The 24958-nt window shown below is 35.9% G+C and overlaps 1 protein-coding gene across 1 annotated transcript in view; it reads right to left on the bottom strand.

The window, feature by feature from the left end:
• LOC144563459 (kinesin-like protein KIN-13A) overlaps positions 1–24958 on the bottom strand; it is an 84656-nt gene that overhangs the window by 24107 nt on the left and 35591 nt on the right. The gene's annotated exons all lie outside the window — the stretch shown is intronic.

The raw sequence follows: 24958 nt of genomic DNA on the forward strand, positions 1-24958 counted from the left end.
GATTGGATATTAAATATTACGAATACGGATCGGATATCGAACGGATACAAATATTTTTCATAATTAACTTGTTGGTTACAAAATATCTATTATATTATTAAAATATTACTCACTAATTATATCATATTGTTATATTGTTCATCAAAATATATATCTAAATGCAATTTAATAAAGAGGAGGGTTCAAATGCCTTCATTTTTTGTGCCTCCACCATGCCTCCATTTTTAAAAACTTTAATAATTCAAAATTTAAAACTTAAAAGTCAAAATAAAACCATTGGATATGATCTACATCATTTTATCTATGAACGTGTAAAAAAATTATGACATTTCAATTTTATTTTGGTTGTCATCAAGAGCTTGTAAAAAACGTACTAATTTGGATGATTTCTAGACGTTGATTTTTGAACTCATTGATTCACATAAAAATAAAACTGAAATGTGATAATTTTTTATGAGCAATAGTGAAAATAAGATAGATCACATCTAATGATTTTATTTTGACTTTTAAGTTTAAAATTTTGAGTTATTAAAGTTTTAAAAAATGGAGGCAGGGTGGAGACATAAAAAATGGAGGCATTTGAACCCTTCTCTTTAATAAATTATTAGTATAATATGCAATTTAATAAATCAATTTAAAAAATATAATATATTTGTTGTGATTTAAAAGTATAAATGATCGGATACGGATAGTTAAAAGTCTTATCGTATCTTTATCCATTATAATTTTTCGAATACAAATACGAATACAGATAATTTCAATGTTATCAGAACCGGACCGGACATCGAAGCGTTAAAGCTTCGGTTTAATGGTTCAATGGTCGGACCGGTGGTTCAACCAGTTCAATTACTGGTTTTTTAATATATATATATATATATATATATATATATATATAGAGTTAGGCTGGGGTGCTATGGATAGCATAGTGGCCTCTATGCTACGGCTCAATATTCGAGTTTTCAAAATCCAAACGGTCGATCCGAACCGTTCATCTTATTCTCCATATTAATATCTGCTTGGAGACCAAATTTTATAATTTTCTGAATTTTTTTACTATTTATTAAGCCACTTTGAAAATCGCTAATCCAACGGTTTTACTGTTTTGTGCAGCCACCGTTGGATCAACAATTTTGTAAAATACTTAATAAATAGTAAAAAAATTCAGAAAAATATAAAATTTGGTCTCCAAGCACATATTAATATGGAGAATAAGATGAACGGTTCGGATCGACCGTTTGGATTTTGAAAATTCGAATATTGAGCCGTAGCATAGAGGCCACTATGCTATCCATAGCACCCCAGCCTAACTCTATATATATATAGAGAGAGAGAGAGATGGGCTATGGTGCATTGCAATGCATGAACCCTTTTGTGCATTGCACTATAAATTATGGATTTAAAGTCCAAACGACCAATCCGAACCGTTCATCTTGTTCTTCATATTAATATGTGCTTGGGAACCAAATTTTACATTTTTTGGAATTTTTTTACTATTTATTAAGCAATTTTTAAAGTCGCTGATCTGATGGTCCAGAAAATTTTACTGTTTTTTTACTGTTCACAGCAAAACAGCAATTTTCAAAAATGCTTAATAAATAGTAAAAAAATTCCAAAAAATATAAAATTTTGTCTCCAAGCACATTTCAATATGGATTAAATATCTAACGGTTCGGATCGGTCGTTTGGACTTTAAATCCGTAATTATAGTGCAATGCATAAGGGGGTTCATGCATTGCAATGCACCATAGCCCATCTCTCTCTCTCTCTCTCTCTCTCTATATATATATATATAACTTATTATCAGAAATTAAAATTTTCATCCTATCCAAAGCATCGAATTTATATAGTATGTTTTTCTGTCATCACAATGCAGTGATGAAATTTAATCCGATGTATATGGTCACATTATATCAATGTTATCATAACTGAACCGGACGTTGATAGAAAAAGTTTCAGGTTAACGGTTCATTGTTCAGACCAATGGGTCAATTGGTTGGACCGTTGATTTTTTTAAATTTATATATTTATGAGATATGTTATCAAAATAAATATGTTTTTATCTAGTAAAAATCACACATATATATGAAATAATAACTATAAATTTACAGATAAGTTAAAATTTTATCTCCTAAAAATATATTGAAAAGTACTAATTTGATCAAGAAATGACAAAATATTTTTTTTTGGAGAGAAAATATAGCATCCCATTATTTTAAATTTTGTATGATGAATTTAGAATTTTACAGTACCAAATTTCATACATATGTAAATAATAAAATAATAACAATTATTGTTTCAAGATGTCTATATGAATATATATGAATAATTGTGATGTATTATGTATATTATACTTGATTCACTTTTTTATAATATCTAAAAATAAGGGTCATTTACAAAAAATGTATGAGATAAAAAGTATAATTGATGTTGACATGTGACTGGAATTTACTCATTTACACCCATATAATACACTAGGATTTGTTACCTTCTCTCTCTTACTTTTTCTCGTTACGCGTGCAAAGGTACACCATGTTTATAATCGGGTTTATAACTGGGTTTTTTCTATGACTATTTCGCGGTTTTTGAAAAAACCCGATTAATTAAGTCTGTTTTTTCGGTTCAATTGCAGAGGTGATATTTCATATCAACCGAACCGTCCAGTTAACCGGTTCCGGTTTTTTCCGGTCCAACCGATCAGTCCGGTCCGGTTCTGATAACACTGCTTCAAATAGAAGGAGAAAAAAAATACAATTTTAACCTTAGAACATGATGAGATAGTTATTAGTGATCCTGGGGCATTAAAAAACCATGTCACTACCTTTTATAAGAATTTGTTAAGATCTCGAACTACTAGGCATATCTTTTTACAAGATAATTTATGGGCTACCAATGAACAATTAAGTGATTTGCAAAACTTTGAGCTAGAAAAGATGTTTTCTTTAGAATAAATTAAGACTATTGTTTTTTCATGTAATGCCTCTAAGGCACCCGGACCTGATGGGTTTTCGTTTGCTTTCTATCAAGCTGGTTGGGAGTTTATTAAATCTGATTTATATAAATTGTTTACTTCCTTTTATTTTCATGACTTAGACATTTCTAAATTGAACCTTGCATATGTGTGTCTGATCCCTAAAAAAGAGATAGCTCATTCTATTTCTAACTATAGACCAATAAGTCTTATTAATTGCAGTTTTAAACTTATTACTAAATTGTTGGCTGATAGGGTAGCAAAAGTTATGGATTTTTTAATTAGTGACACTCAAACTGCTTTCATAAAAGGACGTCATATTTTGGATAATGTGGTCTGCGCGATTGAGGTTTTACATCAAGTTAGGGTTTCAAAAACTAAAGGTATTTTATTCAAGCTGGATTTCGAAAAAGCTTATGATTTAATTAATTGGGAGTTTTTACAAGAAGTTTTAGGTGCTAGGGGGTTCGGTGAGAAATTTAAGAGGGGGATTTTTGATACCCTTGAAGGTAGTGAACATGCATTAGTTTGAATGGTAGTTTGGGGACTTACTTTAAATGTAGAAGAGGGTTGAGACAGGGAGACCCATTGTCTCATTTCCTATTTGATATAGTAGCAGAAACACTTTATAAGATATTGCATAAGGCTAAGGAAGCAGGATTTCTTAAGGGCTTAGGGCATTTTGAAGGAGTTGGGGATTTGTTGAATTTACATTTCGCAGATGACACCCTTATTTTCTTAGAAGCAAATGATAAAATGAGAGAGGCTCTAAAGCTTTTATTGTCTGGTTTTGAAAATATGAAAGGTCTAAAAATTAATTTTCATAAGAGTGTCATGATTCCTTTGAATTTAGATGAAATAGAGATTACTAGACTTGCTTCTCGTTTTGGATGTATTGTGAGCCAACTTCCAATTACTTATTTAGGAGTTCCTATTCATTGGAAAACCACACCTATAGAGTGTTGGAATGTTTTAATTGAGAAAATTGAAAAAAGAGGTTGCAAGGATGGAAAAGTAAATTGTTGTCTATTGGGGGACGAGTTACACTTTTGAACTCTGTTATTTTAGCAATTTCTTTATATTGGTTAGCTCTTTACAGGATGCTAGTTCAGATCAGGCATACGATAGATAAACTCAGACGTCGATTCTTGTGGTATGGAGGTAGTTCAGTTAGGAAAAAAATTTCTTTGGTTCTATGGAAAGTAGCTTGTGCAGATAAGTCTCAAGGGGGATTAGGGATTCTTAATCTTAAAACAATTAATTTTGCTTTATTAGCTAAATGGTGGTATCGATTTAATGACCCTAGCGTTATAGGCAAGTGGGAAAGAAATCCTAAAAGCCAAATATGGGACACAAGGGGTTCATTATCAATTATCAGCTTTTTGGAGGGCTGTTGTCAAAATGAAACATATAGTTATGTTTTAGGAAAACTATTGGTAATGGAGCCGAGGTGTTATTTTGGACTGATAGATGGATGTGTGAGTGTCCTATAAGTGTTTTATTTCCTAATTTATTTTTAATTGCATCTGATATTGGTTTGACAGTAGCTTCAGTTTTAGGAAGTGGACAGATTAATATATCATTTAGACGACAATTGACAGGGATGTATAGGGAAGAATGGGTCACTTTGATAAATGAATTGAAGGATGAATTACATTGGAGATTGAATGTTAATGGTAGATTTACAGTACATTCTTTTTACACTTGACTTGAGTATGGTGGGTTGAAAAATAAAGAGTTTGATACTATTTGGAAAGCAAAAATTCCTTTTAAAATTAAGATATTTTTATGGTTAGTAAAACAAAAGAAAGTCTTAATGATGGTTAACTTGAGTTCAAGGGCAAGGAGACGTAGGTTGTCCTTTTTGTGGTGAACCAGAAACTGTCAATCATTTATTTTTACAATGTTCTTTTGCTACAATAATAGTTTGGAATTGGATTGTTGACTATAATAACTTTGATTTTAATATCAGCACTGTGGAGGAGCTTTGGTTTATTGATACTTTAATACCATTAAAAGATAGGCTATTAATAGAATTAGTACGAGGAGCCATTTTGTGGACTTTATGGTTGGCAAGAAATAAGTTATGTTTTCAGGGGGTTAGAGCTAAACCTCAAGTAATAGGAGCTCAAATTATTTCTCTTGTGAAATTTTGGGTGAATTCAAAAGATACTGGGTCTGTTCTTAAATTATCGTTAGTACTTCCTACTGATGTGTTGCATATTTCTATTTTTTTTAATGATTTACTTCCACAGGAGGAGGCTATGGAAGGGATAGTGCAGGAGCAAAGGGTCCATCTGCTTACAGATGGATCCGACATAAGGGAGGACGGTGATATTTGATACAGGGGTGCAGCCATTTTATTTTGGTTTAGAGGCAGTTTATTGTATTAGTGCTTGATATTGGTTGGATGTTATTTTTGACTATTGGTTTGTTTTTTTGGATATATGCTTTGTTATGGTGTAGAGTTAGTTTACATACGTACTCGTGTAGTTGGTTGTTATAAGTCAGGACTGGTACCACTGGTACTAGTACTTGTCTAACAATGTATGATTTCGTTTTATGAAATCGATGGAGTACTCCACTTTTATCAAAAAAAAAATATTGCATGAGTAGTTAATATTGTAAGATTCAAACTTGAAAGTCTTGGAAACCAGTCTTTGGTTTAGTGGCAAAGACAACGTATTCCATGTGAGAGATTATAGGTTCAAACTTCAGGTAGAGATCACTTGTGGAAGTCTTTGATTTAACTATTTTCTATGTCATATCCTTCAAAAGATCATGTCATCAAAGACATGATTGAGACTAATATAATTTATTAAAGTTTACTGATGGAAATTTTTTTATATGGTTTGGATCCTTCACAAAAGGCTAAATGTTTGATTATAGATTAGCCGTTAGAATCTCACTCTGTGATTGTGGAGACATACGTCCATGTTCCACTTCCATACATTATTTATTTTATGTTTCAGTCCCCCAAACCAATATTATTATATGTTTTAGCCTCATATTGCTCATCTCCGTCCGAGTAAATTTTAAAGTTCCAGCTTTTGTTCTTCAATTGTGCATTTCGATTATATATTTTCCACAATTTGGTAATAAGCTAAGTTAACTGCAGATTGGAGGCATAATTAAATGTATAACTTATCCATGCTATTTTCTTGGATGCAATCTTAATGAATGTAAAGACATTCTCTTTTAATATACTTCCAAATGGTAAACCTTAGACAAACACTTTCTATGAATTAACTTTTACTTATTCAGAATGAAGTTGCTACAAAAATTAAGTCTTTAAATGCTCATTTTCTAACTGTTTAGTCTGAATTGATAGAATATACTTGTTTTTGTCAAGTTTGTCTAAAAGTCCAAATTTTGTCTATCAATTGTGCCCTGGAGTACCGATAGAAGAGATTTCCAACTTTCTTCTATCCATTTAAAATAACCCATAGAACTGAATTACCTTCTTCATTCAGTTCTAGAGTTGAAACCAAATAGAAGAGGCTCTGTGGGTTCTTCTATCGGTTTGATACTTAGAACCAATAGAAGAAGGACCACTTCCTATTTGTTGTTGTTTTGCGCCTCTTAATTCAATTTCCTATCTAATCAAATTATTTTTTCTCTTCTCCATCTTCTTCCATTGATTTCTTTCATCTCTTTGTTAGAGTTTCTTTGCCGATCTCTTTCCCTGTTACTCATACGCCTCTTTTATTCTATCTTCTCACAAAAAAAAAATATAGCAATTGTCTAACACGTTCTAAAATTGTCGCTTTTCACAAAAAAATAAAATGTACCTGTAGGGCGCAGAAAGTTGCACGGCGTCAGGTTAGCTAACGGTGCGGGATTTCACATGTGTGGGTGAGTGGTAATGCTCCCAGCCGGACTCAGTGTTCTGCCTCTTTGAATGTGAGCAGGTCACCGAACTCAGGGGAAGGCATTCACTCGGGATTTCTTCCTGCTTTCCTCCTGGTTCACCCCTTGTGACGACCTACGTTCATGATCAGTTGTCGGAGGTTTTATTATTTGCGATTGTGAGGACGTTTTACTCCCGACGGGCGCAAGCCCCCGCCGTTAATTACATCAGAAAGACCTTTCGAGTCAGACTGAATACCTCATGCATTCCGGGATGTATGCCTATTTGGGTTGAACTGAATAATGAGGCTAAAAGGGGCTCATGTATGATTTACTTTGGTCATGTGTTTGGTTCTCATTTAACTTGGGAGCATGTTTTATTTATTTGTCGTGATATATGTATGAAGACATGGATTTCATATGTAAGAACATTACTGAGAAATATCATTTATGTATTTTTGATATGAAAGGAGCATTTGGATGTCATTTATTTATGAAACATGTCAAGAGAGGGGCATTTTGGTCATTTCAGATTATGGCTGAGACCTGGATGTGTTCAAATATTATTTAAAATTATAGAGAATTGAATTTGGGTTCATTTGGGACTGATTTGAGTTGATTTGGACTTAGTATGAAGAAGTTATGGCCAAAAAGGACTTGAAAGGACCTATTTGTGAACTTTTTTATGTTTCAGGGACTTGTTTGTAAATTTCCAGGGACCCGAGGCTGTGAGTTGGGCTTTTGACAGGGTCTGGAATGCAATTTGGGCCTTTAAGGGCTTGTCTGAGAAGGTTTTATGCTGGCAGGGGTCTTTGTGTAAATTTACAGGGACTTCTCTGTATATTTTAACAAAACAGAGGGGTTTATATGCAAAAGGGGATCTTCTGGTCATATGTGGACTTTAAGATCAGTGCAGAGTTTTGAGATTTGGGCTTTTGGGCCTTTGAGATGTGCACAAGCCGCTGGATTGGGATCATTGGGCTTTAGGATTAGTGCAGTGATGATTTGATTAAATGGGCTTCAAGATTTGGGCTTTAGTATCAAGATTTGGACTTTTGGGCCTCAAGATGTGTACTGGGCCATTAATTAATGTGCAAGGCCTCAGATGCCATTCATCTGAGCTTTGAGATTCGGGTTAATCTTTAATTGATTTAAACATATGACATGTGGGGCCCAAATGTCAGGATCCGTTGGATTTGATTTGAATTAGGTCCAATAGATTGCAGAGATTGCTTTAGGATTCGTGTTTCTTGCTTTGAGGATCGTGCGAGAGGGTTTCCCGGCTAGGGTTCTTCCCCTATGAACTCCTTCCGGCCAATCTAGGCCACGGCAGTGCTGGCCACGGACAGGGTTGTGATCGTGAGACTCTCAGGAGTCTATTGGTGCCATTGTCGGCCGTCGGCGGCCATCGGAGGCGGCGGAACAGGCATCTACAGCACCTATCGGTACCGATTGGATTCTAGATCGATTTTTATCAATTTCTTTGGGTTTTCTTTCAATTGACTGGTCATTTGAAGTCGTGTGATGCTATAGGAGACATCAGGGATACCAATTTGAGGCTTAGAGAAGTTTTAGACATGTTTTGAGCTCCATGACTTCGGTTTCAGTACCGAATTGGTACCAATGAGTGGTACAGAAGGTTTAAAGCCGAATTGAGTATTCTTTAGAGTTTCTTACATGTTTTAGAAGGATTTGGATCATCACAGAAGCACTGATTTGTGCTAGATCAGGTTTTGGTCAAGAAGAGGATATATGAACATGATATTTCCAGATTTCCAGATCCAATTACTCTTGAATTTTGTAAAGAAGTCATAAATTTTATTTCATGAGTTCAAATATGAACATGTCAAGGATTTTTATTCCAAATTTGAGATTTTTCTGAGTCCATTTACTCAGTCAAATGGCTTGATCAAACTCAAGGGCATTGGAGGTAATTTTACCATTTAATTTACAGAATTTTCATTTTTAAAAGATGAACTTTGAGAGCTCATAACTTTCTGTAGAAAAGTCCAAATGGGACAAACTTTATATCAATTTTGTGTGTTTTGATGTGCTTTATCTGACTGTGAAGTCTGTTTTCCAATTTGGTTCCTCCATTGTTCTAAAATGGCTGATCTGTCAGCAGAGGTCATTTGTACACATTTCAATGAATTCTATTGTACCAGTGGCATTTCTATTGCTTTGTATTGCTGAGTATAGACTCAATGTGTTATAGAGGACTAATGTATGTCACTTTATATATGATTAAAGGTATGGTTTAGTTCAGAACAGGTTTTCAAGGGGCTTAAAGCCACTGTTTCTATACCAGTAACAAAAAAGAGAAGATCAAGGAGTTAAAAATCCTGAAATCATCATCTTAAACATATTTTTGAACATGCCTGTGCTTAGAAATATGCAGGGAAGTCCCTGATTTTGTTTAAAATCATGTTTTGGCACTTTTACACTTGTTTTAAAGGCATTATCATCAAAACTTCATGGATTTAAAGATGTAAATGACATGGAGCAACTCAGTTGCTGTCTTTTTACACTTTAAACCTCAGTTTTTCACTATTTGCAATCAGATCCTCAAAAATAATGAAATTAACCATTGAAAAGGCATAATTTCACTATTCCCTTGGATTTGACAGCAACATAGGCCTTTCTCAAGTGGACTTAGGGTTGAGAACTGCAAAGGATGCTTACTTGCTCACTTTAAACAGCCCTTGTGTGATTATCTTTTGATTTAAGTCACTTTTTTCCTTTTTTAATCACTTTTAATCAAAGAAATCAAGGGATTAGATGAGCAAGGATGCCAGCTGGCTCACTACACTCATCCTAGCCCTCAATTAATTTGCAAAAGTGATCCAAGGAGGCAGAGAAGAAAGAGATGAGGGAAAAATAGAAGAAAATGTATTAAAATGTGCTTTTTATGAAAGATTTGTACAAGAATGATAATTTTTGTATTTTAAATGCTTGTAAATATTATTTTGATGTTTTAAAGAGAGATTATCAGATCAGAAACAAAAAATAGAGCAAAGAGTAACAAGAAGAAGATCAAAATGGCAAAAAAAAAAAGCTTAATTCATGAAATTAATACATGAGATGGCCCCCTAGGGGCCTTACATTGAATCCAAGACTTAATTACCTATGAATTAAGCTTGCTAAGCACAGAGGAAGCCTATGGTGTGTGTGTGCACCACTGTGTGTGTGTAAAGTGTGTATTTGTGTATATCTAGAGCTTGATGTGTGTATCTTTCTCTAGCTGTCTCTTTCTTTCTGTCTGTGTGTTTTTTTGTGTCTCCCTCTAGGTGCCTTTTTATAGGCTAGGAGCTAGGGTTTTGTATTTCCCCAGCTGAGGTGGTCTCATCTTGACCAGAGGTGCTTGATCAAATGCCTCTGGCTGATTGGCTTCATTCCATGTGTGTTTTGTGTAGGGGATCACCCAATTGTGCTTTGACATGTCATTTAACTGTGTTGTATGATTTGTAGCCTTTGGATTGACCATTAGGGCATTGCATGGCATCATAGCCCTTGATTTCATGGCTTCTGGGGTGCAACTTGATTTGCATGACTCCCACTGCGCAGGAGGAATATTCCTCTATTTTGGAATGACCTCAGGTGTCCCAGGCACGTGTCCTGGGGACCAGAGTGAGCTGGGAGCAGCTGATAGGCTATGTTGTGCTGGACCCGAGCCATTTCATGGCTTAACATGGGCCCTTCTCGATTATTGAGCTTCCAAGCATATGGCATTGACAGATAGCATCGTATTGATCCCCTTATCATGTTCTAAGGTTCAATTTACCACCTGCATAACTAATTTGATGCTCTCAGCCATGGCTGGAACTGAGCTAGTGCTCCTTGCTCAATTCATCTCTCTGAGTTTATTAAACTTCAAATTGAGGGAATAGATAGCATCGCCTGAGCACATTGAGTATCCCTGTGAAATACCGAGGTTCAATTATGCTTTAAACTCAAGTTCCCAATTTTGTTCCTTTTCCTTTCTCGGCTAAAATCAAAGCTTGTGAGAGAGAGACATTGTTCAATTCTCGGGTACAGAGAGGAGATCACCAATATCTTTTGATTTGAGGTAAGAGTTATCGATAAACTCTTCTAACTTTCATGAATTTCGGCTTTGAAATTCATCCATGGCGCGAGAGAGAGGAGGAAGAAGAAGTCAGAGAAAGGGGCCCACATGTCGGCCTCACTGACTCGTGCCTTCTCTCTCTTTCGTTCTCTCTTTTATCCTGTATATGCTTGGTGCATTGTAGGCCGCACAAGGGGACAGTGTTATGGTTCACGGTGCTCCAAGAGCATGTGAATTGAAGGGGTCACGGGCGCTGAGTTTAAACTCAGCGCTTCCTTCCTTTGGGTTTGGCTAGACTGGGTGTACGGTGTACCAATGCACTGCCATCTCGGTGCACATAACTCGTTTCCCATGCTCTATGTCCATCCATCTCCAGAGATTAGCGAAATTTCATACCCAGAATGCTTAGGGTTATTGCTATGGGCACCCAGGCTGAGGTGGCACCAATCAGAGGCTGCCATGTCATCAGAAACTTTGAAAATTCATAACTCCTTCACCATTTGGAGTTAGAATCTGAACCTTATATCAAAATTCATGGTTTTAAATGTAGAATATTACCATGAATTTTAATATGTCATTTCCCTTTGCCTTGGGAAGGTTTTAAATCATTTGGCATCTTTCCAAGTGTTTAAATTATTACCAATATTTAATTGGCAATATTTTAGGGTACAACAGTACCATGTGCATATTTACATTCTGTACTCAACTTGTCCAACCCTGTACCAGTATATTGGTGATCATAATTTATGTACCAGTCCATTTTTGTACCAGAGTCACCCCTAGAGAATTTCAGTGAGCTAAGTACCTTCAATTAGAGTGCTTTAGGGTTATAAATGCTCTAACACTACTGGAGTGCTCCCAACACCATCTATTGGAGTGTTGTATGAGAGTTGTAAATGCCATATTAACCTCCCATATAAAGATACTACTAGAGTACTCCAAACATCTTCAATTGGAGTTGTATTAGTGTTGTAAATACCTTATTATCTTGCCATCTAGAGACACAACAAGAGTGCTCTAAACACCTTCAAATAGAGTGTTGTATTAGAGTTATAAATGCCCTATTATCTTGCCATATAGAGACACTACAATAGTTCTCCAAACACCTTTAATTGGAGTGTTGTGTTAGGGTTGTAAATGCCCAATTATATTGCCATATAGTGACACTACTAGCGTGCTCCAAACACCTTCAACTGGAGTGTTGTATTAGGGTTGCAAATGCCCTATTATCATGCAATCTGGCGACACTACTAGAGTGCTCCAAACACCTTCAATTGGAGTGTTGTATTAGTGTTGTAAATGCCCTATTATCTTGCCATATAGGGACTCTACTAGCGTGCTCCAAACACCTTCAATTAGAGTTTTGTATTAGGGTTGTAAATGCTATATTATCTTGCCATATAGAGACACTACAAGGGCGCTCCAAACACCTTCAATTAGAATACTGTATTAGAGCTGTAAATGCCTTATCTTTTAATATGGAGACACTACTAGACTGCTCCAAACACCTTCAATTGGAGTGTTATATTAGTGTTGTAAATGCCCTATTATCTTGCCATTTAGGGGCTCTACTAGAGTGCTCCAAACACCTTCAATTAGAGTGTGGTATTAGGATTGTAAATGTCCTATTATTTTACCATGTAGAGATATCACTAGAGTGCTCCAAATACTTTCAATTGGAGTGTTGTATTAGGGTTGTAAATACCTCATTATCTTGTCATATAGAGACACTACAAGAGTGCTCCAAACGCCTTTAATTTGAGTATTGTATTAGAGTATTAAATGCCCTATTATCTTGCTATTTGGAGACACTATTAGAGTGCTCCAAACACCTTCAATTGGAGTTGTATGAGGGTTGCAAATGCCCTATTATCTTACCGTATAGGGACACTACTAGAGTGCTCCAAACACCATCAATTGGAATGTTGTATCAGGGTTGCAAATGCTCTATTATCTTGCCATATAGAGACACTACTAGAGTGCCCCCAAACACCTTTAATTGGAGTGTTGTATTAGGGTTGTAAATGTCCTATTATCTTGCCATATAGAGACACTAGAAGAGTGCTCAAAACACGTTCAATTGGAGTGTTGTATTAGGGTTGTAAATGACCTATTATCTTTTAATATGGGGACACTATAGTGCTTCAAAAACACCTTCAATTAGAGTGTTGTATTAGTGTTGTAAATGCCCTATTATCTTGCCATATAGAGACACTACTAGAGTGCTCCAAACACCATTAATTGGAATGTTGTATCAGGGTTGCAAATGCCAAATTTTCTTGTCATATAGAGACACAACTAGAGTGCCCCCAAACACATTCAATTGGAGTGTTGTATTAGGGTTGTAAATGTCCTATTATCTTGCCATGTAGAGACACTAGAACAGTGCTCCAAACATGTTCAATTGGAGTGTCATATTAGTATTCTAAATTCCTTATTATATATATAGATAGTTTACTATAATGTTCCAAACACTTACAATTAGAGTGTTGTATTAGGGTTGTAAATGCCCTATTATCTTACCATATAGGGACACTACTAGCGTGGTCCAAATATATTCAATTTGAGTGTTTTATTAACCTTCAATTGGAGTGTTGTATTAAAATTGTAAATGTCCTATTATCTTGCCTTACAAAGACACTACTAGAGTTGTCCAAACACCTTCAATTGGAGTGTTGTATTAGGGTTCTAATTGCCCTATTATCATGCCATCTAGAGACACTACTAAAGTGCTCCAAACACCTTGCCATATAGGGACTCTACTAGAATGCTTCAAACACCTTCAATTAGAGTTTTTTATTTGGGTTGTAAATGCCCTATTATCTTGCCATATACACACACTACAAGAGTGCTCAAAACACCTTTAATTAGGGTGTTGTATTAAGGTTGTAGATGCCCTATTATCGTGCCATATAAAGAGACTACTAGCGTGCTCCAAACACCTTCAATTCGAGTGTTGTATTAGGATTGTAAATGCCCTATTATCATGCAATCTTGAGACGCTACTGGAGTGCTCAAAGCATCTTCAATTGGAGTGTTTTATTAGGGTTGTAAATGCCCTAATATCTTGTCAAATAGAGACGCTACTAGAGCGCTGCAAACTCCTTCAATTGGAATATTATATTCGAGTTGTATTGCCCTATTGTCTTGCCATCTGGAGACACTACTAGAGTGCCCCAAACACCTTCAATTGGAGAGTTGTATTAGGGTTGTAAATGCCCTATTATCTTGCCATATAGAGACACTACTAGAGTTATCGAAACCCCTTGAATTTGAGTGTTGTATTGGGGTTTTAAATACCCTAATATCTTGCCATATATAGACACTACTAGGGTCCTCCAAACACTTTCAATTAGAGTGTTGTATGTGGGTTGTAAATGTCATATTATCTTGCCATATAAAGACACTACTAGGGTGCTCCAAACACCTTAAATTGGAGTGTTGTATTTGGGTTGCACATGCCCTATTTTCTTGCCATATAAAGGTACTAGAGTGCTCGAAACACCTTCAATTGGAGTGGTGTATTTCGCTTGTAAAGTCTTTATTATCTTGACATATAGAGACGCTACTACAGTGCTCCAAACACTTTCAATTGGTGTGTTGTATTTGGGTTGTGAATGCCCTATTATCTGGCAATATAGAGACACTACTAGAGTGCTCCGAACATTTTCAATTGGAGTGTTGTATTAGGGTTGTAAATGCCATATTATCTTGCCATATAGGGACACTACTAGAGTGCTCCAAATACCTTCAATTTGAACGTTGCACTAGAGTCGTAAATGCCCTATTATCTTGTCATCTGGAGACAGTGCTAGAATTCTCCAAACACCATCAATTGGAGTCTTGTATTTGGGTTGTAAATGTCATATTATTTTGCCATATAGAGGAACTCCTAGAGTGCTCCAAACACCTTCAATTGGACTGTTGTATTAGGATTGTAAATGCCCTATTATCTTACCATATAGGGACTTTATGAGAGTGCTACAAACACCTTCAATTTGAATGTTGTACTAGAATCGTAAATGCCCTATTATCTTGCCATCTGGAGACAGTACTAGAATTCTCCAAACACCATCAATTGGAGTCTTGTATTTGGGTTGTAAATGTCCTATTATCTTGCCATATAGAGGAACTCCTAGAGTGCTCCAAACACCTTCAATTAGAGTGTTGTATTAGGGTTGTAAATGCCCTATTATTTTACCATATAGGGACTTTACGAGAGTGCTCCAAACACCTTCAATTAGAGTGTTGTATTAGGGTTGTAAATGCCTTGTTATCTTGCCATATAGAGACACTACTAGAGTGCTCCAACCACCTTCAATTGGAATGTTGTATTAGGGTTATAAATACCCTATTATCTTGCCAAATAGAGACACTACTAGAGTTCTCCAAACCCCATGAATTTGAGTGTTGTATTGGAGTTGTAAACACCTAATTATCTTGCCATCTGGAGACACTACTAGAGTACTCCAAACACCATCAATTGGAGTGTTGTATTTGTGTTGAAAATGTACTATTATCTTGCAATCTGGAGACACTACTAAAGTGCTCCATACACCTTCAATTTGAGTGTTGTTTTGGGGTCTTAAATGCATCTTGCCATATAGAGACACTCCTAGAGTTCTCCAAACACATTGAATTTTAGTGTTGTATTGGAGTTGTAAACACCCTATTGTCTTGCCATCTGGAGACACTACTAGAGTACTCCAAACACCTTCAATTCGAGTGTTGTATTACTATCTTGCAATCTTGAGACACTACTAAAGTGCTCCAAACACCTTCAATTTGAGTGTTGTATTGGGGTCTTAAATGCCCTATTATCTTGCAATATAGAGACACTACTAGAGTTCTCGAAACCCCTTGAATTTGAGTGTTGTATTGGAGTTGTAAACGCCCTATTATCTTGCCCTCGGGAGACACTACTAGGGTAATCAAAACACCTTCAAATGGAGTATTGTACTAGTGTTGAAAATGTACTATTATCTTGTAATATGGAGACACTAGTGCTCCAAACACCTACAATTTGAGTGTTGTAGTGGGGTCTTAAATGCCCTATTATCTTGCCATATAGGGACACTACTAGAGTGCTCCAAACAACTTCAATTAGAGTGTTGTATTAGAGTTATAAATGCCCTATTATCTTGCCAAATAGAGACACTACTCGGGTGCTCCAAACACCTTCAATTGGAGTGTTGTATTTTGGTTGTAAATACCCTATTATCTTGCCATATTGAGATACTATTATAGTGCTCCAAACACATTTAATTGGAGTATTGTATTTGGGTTGTACATGCCCTTTTATCTTGCCATATAAAGGCACTACTAGAGTGCTCCAAACACCTTCAATTGAAGTGTTGTTGTATTAGTGTTGTAAATGCCCTATTATCTTTTAATATGGAGACACTACTATAGTACTCCACGCACTCTCAATTGGAGTGTTCTATTAGTGTTGTAAATGCCCTATTATCTTGCCATATAGGGACTCTACTATAGTGCTCCAAACATCTTCAATTAGAGTGTTATATTAGGGTTGTAAATGTCATTTTATATTGCCATATATAGACACTATTAGAGTGCTCCAAAGACCTTCAATTGTAATGATGTATTAGGGTTGTAAATACCCTATTATCTTGCCATATAGAGACGCTACTAGAGTGCTCCAAATATCTTCAATTGGTGTGTTTTGTTATGGTTGTAAATGCCCTATTATCATGCCATATAGGGACACTACTAGGGTGCTCCAAACACCTTGAATTGGAGTGTTCTATTAGAGTTGTAAATGCCCTATTATCTTGCCATCTGGAGACACTACTAGAGTGCTCCAAACACCTTCAATTCGAGTGTTGTATTAGTGTTGAAAATGTACTATTATCTTGACATATAGAGACACTACTACAATGTCCCAAACACATTCAATTGGAGTGTTGTATTTGGGTTGTAAATGCCCTATTATCTTGCCATATAGAGACACTACTAGAGTTCTCCAAACCCATTGAATTTTAGTGTTGTATTGGAGTTGTAAATACCCTATTATCTTGGCATCTGGAGACACTACTAGATACTCCAAACACCTTCAATTGGACTGTTGTATTAGTGTTGAAAACGTACTATTATCTTGAAATCTGGAGACACTACTAAAGTGCTCCAAACACCTTCAATTTGAGTGTTGTATTGGGGTCTTAAATTCCCTATTATCTTGCCATATAGAGACACTACTAGAGTTCTCGAAACCCCTTGAATTTGAGTGTTGTATTGGAGTTGTAAACGCCCTATTATCTTGCCCTCGGGAGACACTACTAGAGTACTCAAAACACCTTCAAATGAAGTATTGTATTAGTGTTGAAAATCTACTATTATCTTGTAATCTGGAGACACTACTAAAGTGCTCCAAACACCTTCAATTTGAGTGTTGTATTGGGGGTCTTAAATGCCCTATTATCTTGCCATATAGGGACACTACTAGAGTGCTCCAAACAACTTCAATTAGAGTGTTGTATTAGGGTTGTAAATGTCCTATTATTTTGCCAAATAGAGACACTACTAGAGTTCTCCAAACCCCTTGAATTTGAGTGTTGTATTGGAGTTGTAAACACCCAATTTTCTTGCCATCTGGAGACACTAGTAGAGTACTCCAAAAACCATCAATTGGAGTGTTGTATTAGTGTTGAAAATGTACTATTATCTTGCAATCTGGAGACACTACTGAAGTGCTCCATACACCTTCAATTTGAGTGTTGTTTTGGGGTCTTAAATGCCATATTATCTTGCCATATAGAGACACTACTAGAGTTCTCCAAACCCATTGAATTTAGTGTTGTATTGGAGTTGTAAACACCCTATTATCTTGGTATCTGGAGACACTACTAGAGTACTCCAAACACCTTCAATTGGAGTGTTGTATTAGTGTTGAAAATGTACTATTATCTTGCAATCTGGATACACTACTAAAGAGCTCCAAACACCTTCAAATTGAGTGTTGTATTGGGGTTGTAAATGCCATATTAACTTGCCATATAAAGACACTACTAGAGTGCTCCAAACACCTTCAATTGGAGTGTTGTATTTGGGTTGTACATACCCTATTTTCTTGCCATATAGAGGTACTACTAGAGTGCTCGAAACACCTTCAATTAGAGTGTTGTATTTGGGTTGTACATACCCTATTTTCTTGCCATATAGAGGTACTACTAGAGTGCTCGAAACACCTTCAATTGGAGTGTTGTATTTGGGTTGTACATACCCAATTTTCTTGCCATATAGATGTACTATTAGAGTGCTCGAAACACATTCAATTGGAGTGGTGTATTTCGGTTGTAAAGTCTCTATTATCTTGACATATAGAGACACTACTACAGTGCTCCAAACACCATCAATTGGAGTGTTGTCTTAGGGTTGCAAATGCCCTAATCTTGTCATTTAGAGACACTACTAGAGTGCTCCAAACACCTTCAATTGGACTGTTGTATTAGGGTTGCAAATGCCCTATTATCTTGCCATATAGAGACACTACTAGAGTGCTCCAATCACCTTCAATTGTAGTGTCATATTAGTGTTGTAAATGTCTTATTATATTGCCATATATAGACACAGCTATAGTGCTCCAAACACCTCCAATTGGATTGTTGTATTAGAGTTGTAAATGCCCTATTATCTTCTCATCTTGAGAAACTACTAGAGTCCTCCAAACACCCTTAATTGGAGTGTTGTTCTAGGGTTGTAAATGCCCTGTTATCTTGCCACATGGAGATACTACTAGAGTGCTGCATACACCATGAAAACAAGTCTTGTATTTGGGTTGTAAATGTCCTATTATCGTGCCATATAGAGGAACTCCTAGAGTGCTCCAAACACCTTCAATTAGAGTGTTGTATTAGGGTTGTAAATGCCCTATTATCTTTACATATAGGGACTTTACAAGAATGCTCCAAAACCTTCAATTAGAGTGTTATACTAGGGTTGTAAATGCTCTATTATCTTGTCATATAGAGACACTACTAGAGTGCTCCAACCACCTTCAATTGGAATGTTGTATTAGAGTTATAAATACCTTATTATCTTGCCAAATAGAGACACTACTAGAGTTCTCCAAACCCCTAGAATTTGAGCGTTGTATTGGAGTTGTAAACACCCAATTATCTTGCCATCTGGAGACACTACTAGAGTACTCCAAACACAATCAATTGGAGTGTTGTATTAGTGTTGAAAATGTACTATTATCTTGGAATCTGGAGACACTACTAAAGTGCTTCATACACCTTCAATTTGAGTGTTGTTTTGGGGTCTTAAATGCCCTATTATCTTGCCATATAGAGACACTACTAGAGTTCTCCAAACCCATTGAATTTTAGTGTTGTATTGGAGTTGTAAATGCCCTATTATCTTGTCATCTGGAGACACTACTATAGTACTCAAAACACCTTCAAATGGAGTGTTGTATTAGTGTTGAAAATGTACTATTCTCTTGTAATCTGGAGACACTACTAGAGTGCTCCAAACACCTTCAATTTGAGTTTGTATTGGGGTCTTAAATGCCCTATTATCTTGCCATATAGAGACACTAGAGTGCTCCAAACACCATCAATTGGAGTGTTGTCTTAGGGTTGCAATTGCCCTAATCTTGCCATCTAGAGACACTACTAGAGTGCTCCAAACACCTTCAATTGGACTGTTGTATTAGGGTTGCAAATGCCCTATTATCTTGCCATATAGAGACACTACTAGAGTGCTCCAATCACCTTCAATTGTAGTGTCGTATTAGTGTTGTAAATGTCCTATTATATTGCCATATATAGACACAGCTATAGTGCTCCAAACACCTCCAATTGGATTGTTGTATTAGAGTTGTAAATGCACTATTATCTTCTCATCTTGAGAAACTACTAGAGTCCTCCAAACACCCTTAATTGGAGTGTTGTTCTAGGGTTGTAAATGCCCTGTTATCTTGCCATATGGAGATACTACTAGAGTGCTGCATACACCATCAAAACAAGTCTTGTATTTGGGTTGTAAATGTCCTATTATCGTGCCATATAGAGGAACTCCCAGAGTGCTCCAAACACCTTCAATTGGAGTGTTGTATTAGGGTTGTAAATGCCCTATTCTCTTAACATATAGGGACTTTACGAGAATGCTCCAAACACCTTCAATTAGAGTGTTGTACTAGGGTTGTAAATGCTCTATTATTTTGTCATATAGAGACACTACTAGAGTGCTCCAACCACCTTCAATTGGAATGTTGTATTTGGGTTATAAATACCATATTATCTTGTCAAATAGAGACACTACTAGAGTTCTCCAAACCCCTAGAATTTGAGTGTTGTATTGGAGTTGTAGATACCCAATTATCTTGCCATCTGGAGACACTACTAGGGTACTCCGAACACCATCAATTGGAGTATTGTATTAGTGTAGAAAACATACTATTATTTTGCAATCTGGAAACACTACTAAAGTGCTCCATACACCTTCAATTTGAGTGTTGTTTTGGAGTCTTAAATGCCCTATTATCTTGCCATCTGGAGACATATAGTACTCAAAACACCTTCAAATGGAGTGTTGTATTAGTGTTGAAAATGTACTATTATCTTGTAATCTGGAGACACCACTAGAGTGCTCCAAACACCTTCAATTTGAATGTTGTACTAGAGTCGTAAATGCCCTATTATCTAGCAATCTGGAGACAGTACTAGAATTCTCCAAACACCTTCAATTGGAGTCTTGTATTTGGGTTGTTATTATCTTGGCATATAGAGGAACTCCTAGAGTGCTCCAAACACCTTCAATTGGACTGTTGTATTAGGGTTGTAAAATCCATATTATCTTATAATATAGAGACTTCATGAGAGTGCTCCAAACACCTTCAATTAGAGTGTTGTATTAGGGTTGTAAATGCCCTATTATCTTGTAATCTTGAGACACTACTTAAGTGCTCCGAACACCTTCAATTTGAGTGTTGTATTGGGGTTTTAAATGCCCTAATATTTTGCCATATACACACACTACTAGGGTCCTCCAAACACATTCAATTAGAGTGTTGTATGTGAGTTTTAAATGCCATATTATTTTGCCATATAGAGACACTCCTAGAGTGCTTCAAACACCTTCAATTGGAGTGTTGTATTAGGGTTGTAAATACCCTATTATCTTGTAATATAGGAACTTCATGAGAGTGCTGCAAACACCTTCAATTAGAGTGTTGTATTAGGGTTGTAAATGCCCTATTATCTATCCATATAGAGACACTACTAGAGTGCTCCAAACACCTTTAATTCAAGTGTTGTATTAGTGTTGAAAATGTCCTATTATCTTGTAATCTGGAGACACTACTTAAGTGCTCCGAACACATTCAATTTGAGTGTTGTATTGGGGTTTTAAATACCCTAATATTTTGCCATATACATACACTACTAGGGTCCTCCAAACACCTTCAATTAGAGTGTTGGATGTGGATTGTAAATGTCATATTATCTTGTCAAATAGGGACACTACTAGAGTGCTCCAAACACCTTCAATTGGAGTGTTGTATTTGGGTTGTACACGCCCTATTTTCTTGCCATATAGAGGTACTACTAGAGTGCTCGAAACACTTTCAATTGGAGTGGTGTACTTCGGTTGTAAAGTCTCTTGACATATAGAGACACTACTACAGTGCTCCAAACACTTTCAATTGGAGTGTTGTATTTGGGTTGTAAATGTCCTATTATCTGGCCATATAGAGACACTACTAGAGTGCTCCGAACATCTTCAATTAGGGTGTTGTATTAGGGTTGTAAATGACCTATTATCTTGTCCTATAGGGACACTACTAGAGTGCTCCAAACACCTTCAATTTGAATGTTGTACTAGAGTCGTAAATGTCCTATTATCTTGTCTTCTGGAGACAGTACTAGAATTATCCAAACACCTTCAATTGGAGTCTTGTATTTGGGTTGTAATGTCCTATTATCTTGCCATATAGAGGAACTCCTAGAGTGCTCCAAACACCTTCAGTTGGACTGTTGTATTAAGGTTGTAAATGCCCTATTATCTTACCATATAGGGACTTTATGAGAGTGCTCCAAACACCTTCAATTTGAATGTTGTACTAGAGTCGTAAATGCCCTATTATCTTGCCATCTGGAGACAGTACTAGAATTCTTCAAACACCTTCAATTGGAGTCTTGTATTTGGGTTGTAAATGTCCTATTATCTTGCCATATAGAGGAACTCCTAGAGTGCTCCAAACACCTTCAATTAGAGTGTTGTATTAGGGTTGCAAATGCCCTATTATCTTACCATATAGGGACTTTACGAGAGTGCTCCAAACACCTTCAATTAGAGTGTTGTATTAGGGTTGTAAATGCCCTATTATCTTGCTATATAGAGACACTACTAGAGTGCTCCAACCACCTTCAATTGGAGTGTTGTATTATGGTTGGAACTGCCCTATTATCTTGCCATATAGAGACATTACTATAGTGCTCCAAACATCTTTAATTGGAGTGTTTTATTATGGTTGGAACTGCACTATTATCATGTAATCTGGAGACACTACTAGAGTGCTCCAAACACTTTCAATTGGAGTGTTGTATTAGGGTTGTAAATGCCCTATTATCTTGGGGAGAGGGGGGTGTCCGATGGGCATCGAACCAAGTCTTGTTCGATGAGCTGTTGGAACCGTCTGATTCAATATCAGATCCACGTTTTGATTAACGAAGCCATATTGGTTAATGGTACGGATTCATCTTTTCAAACCCGTTATTCCAATAAATCTCTTTCTTTCCTTCCCCAAATTAAATCTCTCTCTTTCAATTGCCGTCTCTCCGTCTCTCCCAATTTTCCTTTCCCCTCTCCGCCATAGAACAGAAGTTGAAGACATCAATATCGCCACCCTCGATCTCCACTACTCTAACCGCAATCGCAGACGCAACAGCATCCACACCGTCACTCCATCTCTCCGACTTTTCTTTCTGCCCCTCCGCTACAGAAGAGAAGGCAGTCAAAGCCTCTCCGCAAATCAAATTCCTGCCTAAAATCTATGCTAGGTTTTAATCTCTTTATTCATTGTTATTTTCTAATCGAAGACATCAATATCGCCACCCTCGATCTCCACTACTCTGACCACAACCGCAGACGCAACAGCATCCACACCGTCACTCCATCTCTCCGACTTTTCTTTCTGCCCCTCCGCTACAGAAGAGAAGGCAGTCAAAGCCTCTCCGCAAATCAAGTTCCTGCCTAAAATCTATGCTAGGTTCTAATCTCTTTATTCATTGTTATTTTCCAGTTTCTTGTTATCTCATATTTTAAAACTGGATCCAAAATTCATAGGTTAATTGAACCCCGTCTAAGATAAAATTGCAATATATGACTAAATTGCTGATGACACTCTTCTTGACTAGTTATGAGTTAGTCCTACATAAAATTAAGTCATAAGAATTATTTGTGTTAAATTTTATCTTGATTTGAACTTATCAAATAATGGGCTATTTGAAATAGGAGATAATTTTATCTTGATAGTATTTAATGGTTTATATGAGAAACAAAAATTCTCAATATTTACAATGGGCATTTAAGTGTGGTTATTTACAAGATTCAGTATTCTTATTTGAGAAATCTGCATTAATGTTAATATATTACCAAAAGGGTTCAAGAACATAAAGGGGAGACGATTTTACCATTTAGTTGTGCATTGGAAAAAATACTTGTTGATATGCCAAGGAACGAAACTGCCAAATACTGTCAGAAGAACAATATACAAAGGTGTTGTACTTATTTATTTGTGTTGTTCTATGGTTTTACCATATAACAAAGATTGTGAAGACCGAATTCACCACGATTTATTTGATATATTTATTTAGCCTTGATGAGGTATTATGCATGTTCTTGTTTTTAATGCTTACATAAATTTGTAATACATATAGGTACTAATGCATTTACATTTGCTTGTTGAATTAAAACTAGGTCAAATACTGGCAGATAAGGAGGCAAACAAAGCCACCTCGAGCGGCTAGTGCAATTCACTCTGATTTCGAAAGATGCTTTCTTGTAATTATTTGTTAATGTTGGCTGATAGTAGCTTTATGTCATTTGCTGGAAATTCAAGCCGATCTTCTCAGAGTTGGTGAAGGTTCTACAAGGGCAATAAGGAAAATTCAAGACTGATAATACCTTTTTAGTGCATTTTTGCTCATAGTAATGCTTCGATGATAAATATGTTGATTTATTAAGATGTTATTTAGTGAGGGATACTTTTCTCAAGGATAATTTTGGGGCTATTTCTTTATAATATGTAACAAGGTTTATCTATTTAATAAACTTTTGTAATGTTATAAAAGTGTGATTTGATCTATGTTAAAGTTTTGTTTAACATTTAGGGCATGTTCGGCAATGGGTGGAATAGCAACGGAATAGAGGAATTAGGAATTGAGAATTAATCACTCTTCCTCTCTATTCCAATTGTGTTCGGTAAACTTAACAAATGGAATAGTAACAGTAAATATTCATTAAATATAAGAATAGTAGGAAATGACTGTTGTACCCTTGTTGAGTTTTGTTAATGCACCAATGCACTGAATACTATTAATTGATTAGAACTCATATTCAGTAAAATATTGACGTAAACAGACCCACCTATCAGTGTGAAGAGCTCACAGAATGCTCCCTGGGGCTATGTACACAATAATGAATTTAAGCTAAAATCAAATTAGAGATGAAGTTTAGAAAGTCCAATGCAAGGTAAAAGGATATAAAGAGCAGTAAAATTTAAATAAAAAGTTAAAACTCTAGAATCATTTATATCAAAGAACAAATACAATTATTAAATTTTATTGATGATCACTCATCATACAAAAACAAGCCTAACAATTATAAGCTCGGATAGAAGAGCTTGCAAGATCACAACCAAAATACAACTTTAATCACATATCTTAAAATAAATAAGAAATTGGTTCCCTTAACACACCAAATACTCTTTTAATTGATCACTGTTCAACTAATATCTGATTTCATAACCCACAAAAAGTTGAATTCAATAAAATACTGAATATGAGCACAAAATGGATGAATAAAAAACAAGGATCATAAACAATTTAAAGTGA

The sequence above is a fragment of the Carex rostrata genome, chromosome 12 (assembly GCF_964058835.1).
Source record: "Carex rostrata chromosome 12, lpCarRost1.2, whole genome shotgun sequence".
Taxonomy (NCBI): Eukaryota; Viridiplantae; Streptophyta; class Magnoliopsida; order Poales; family Cyperaceae; genus Carex; species Carex rostrata.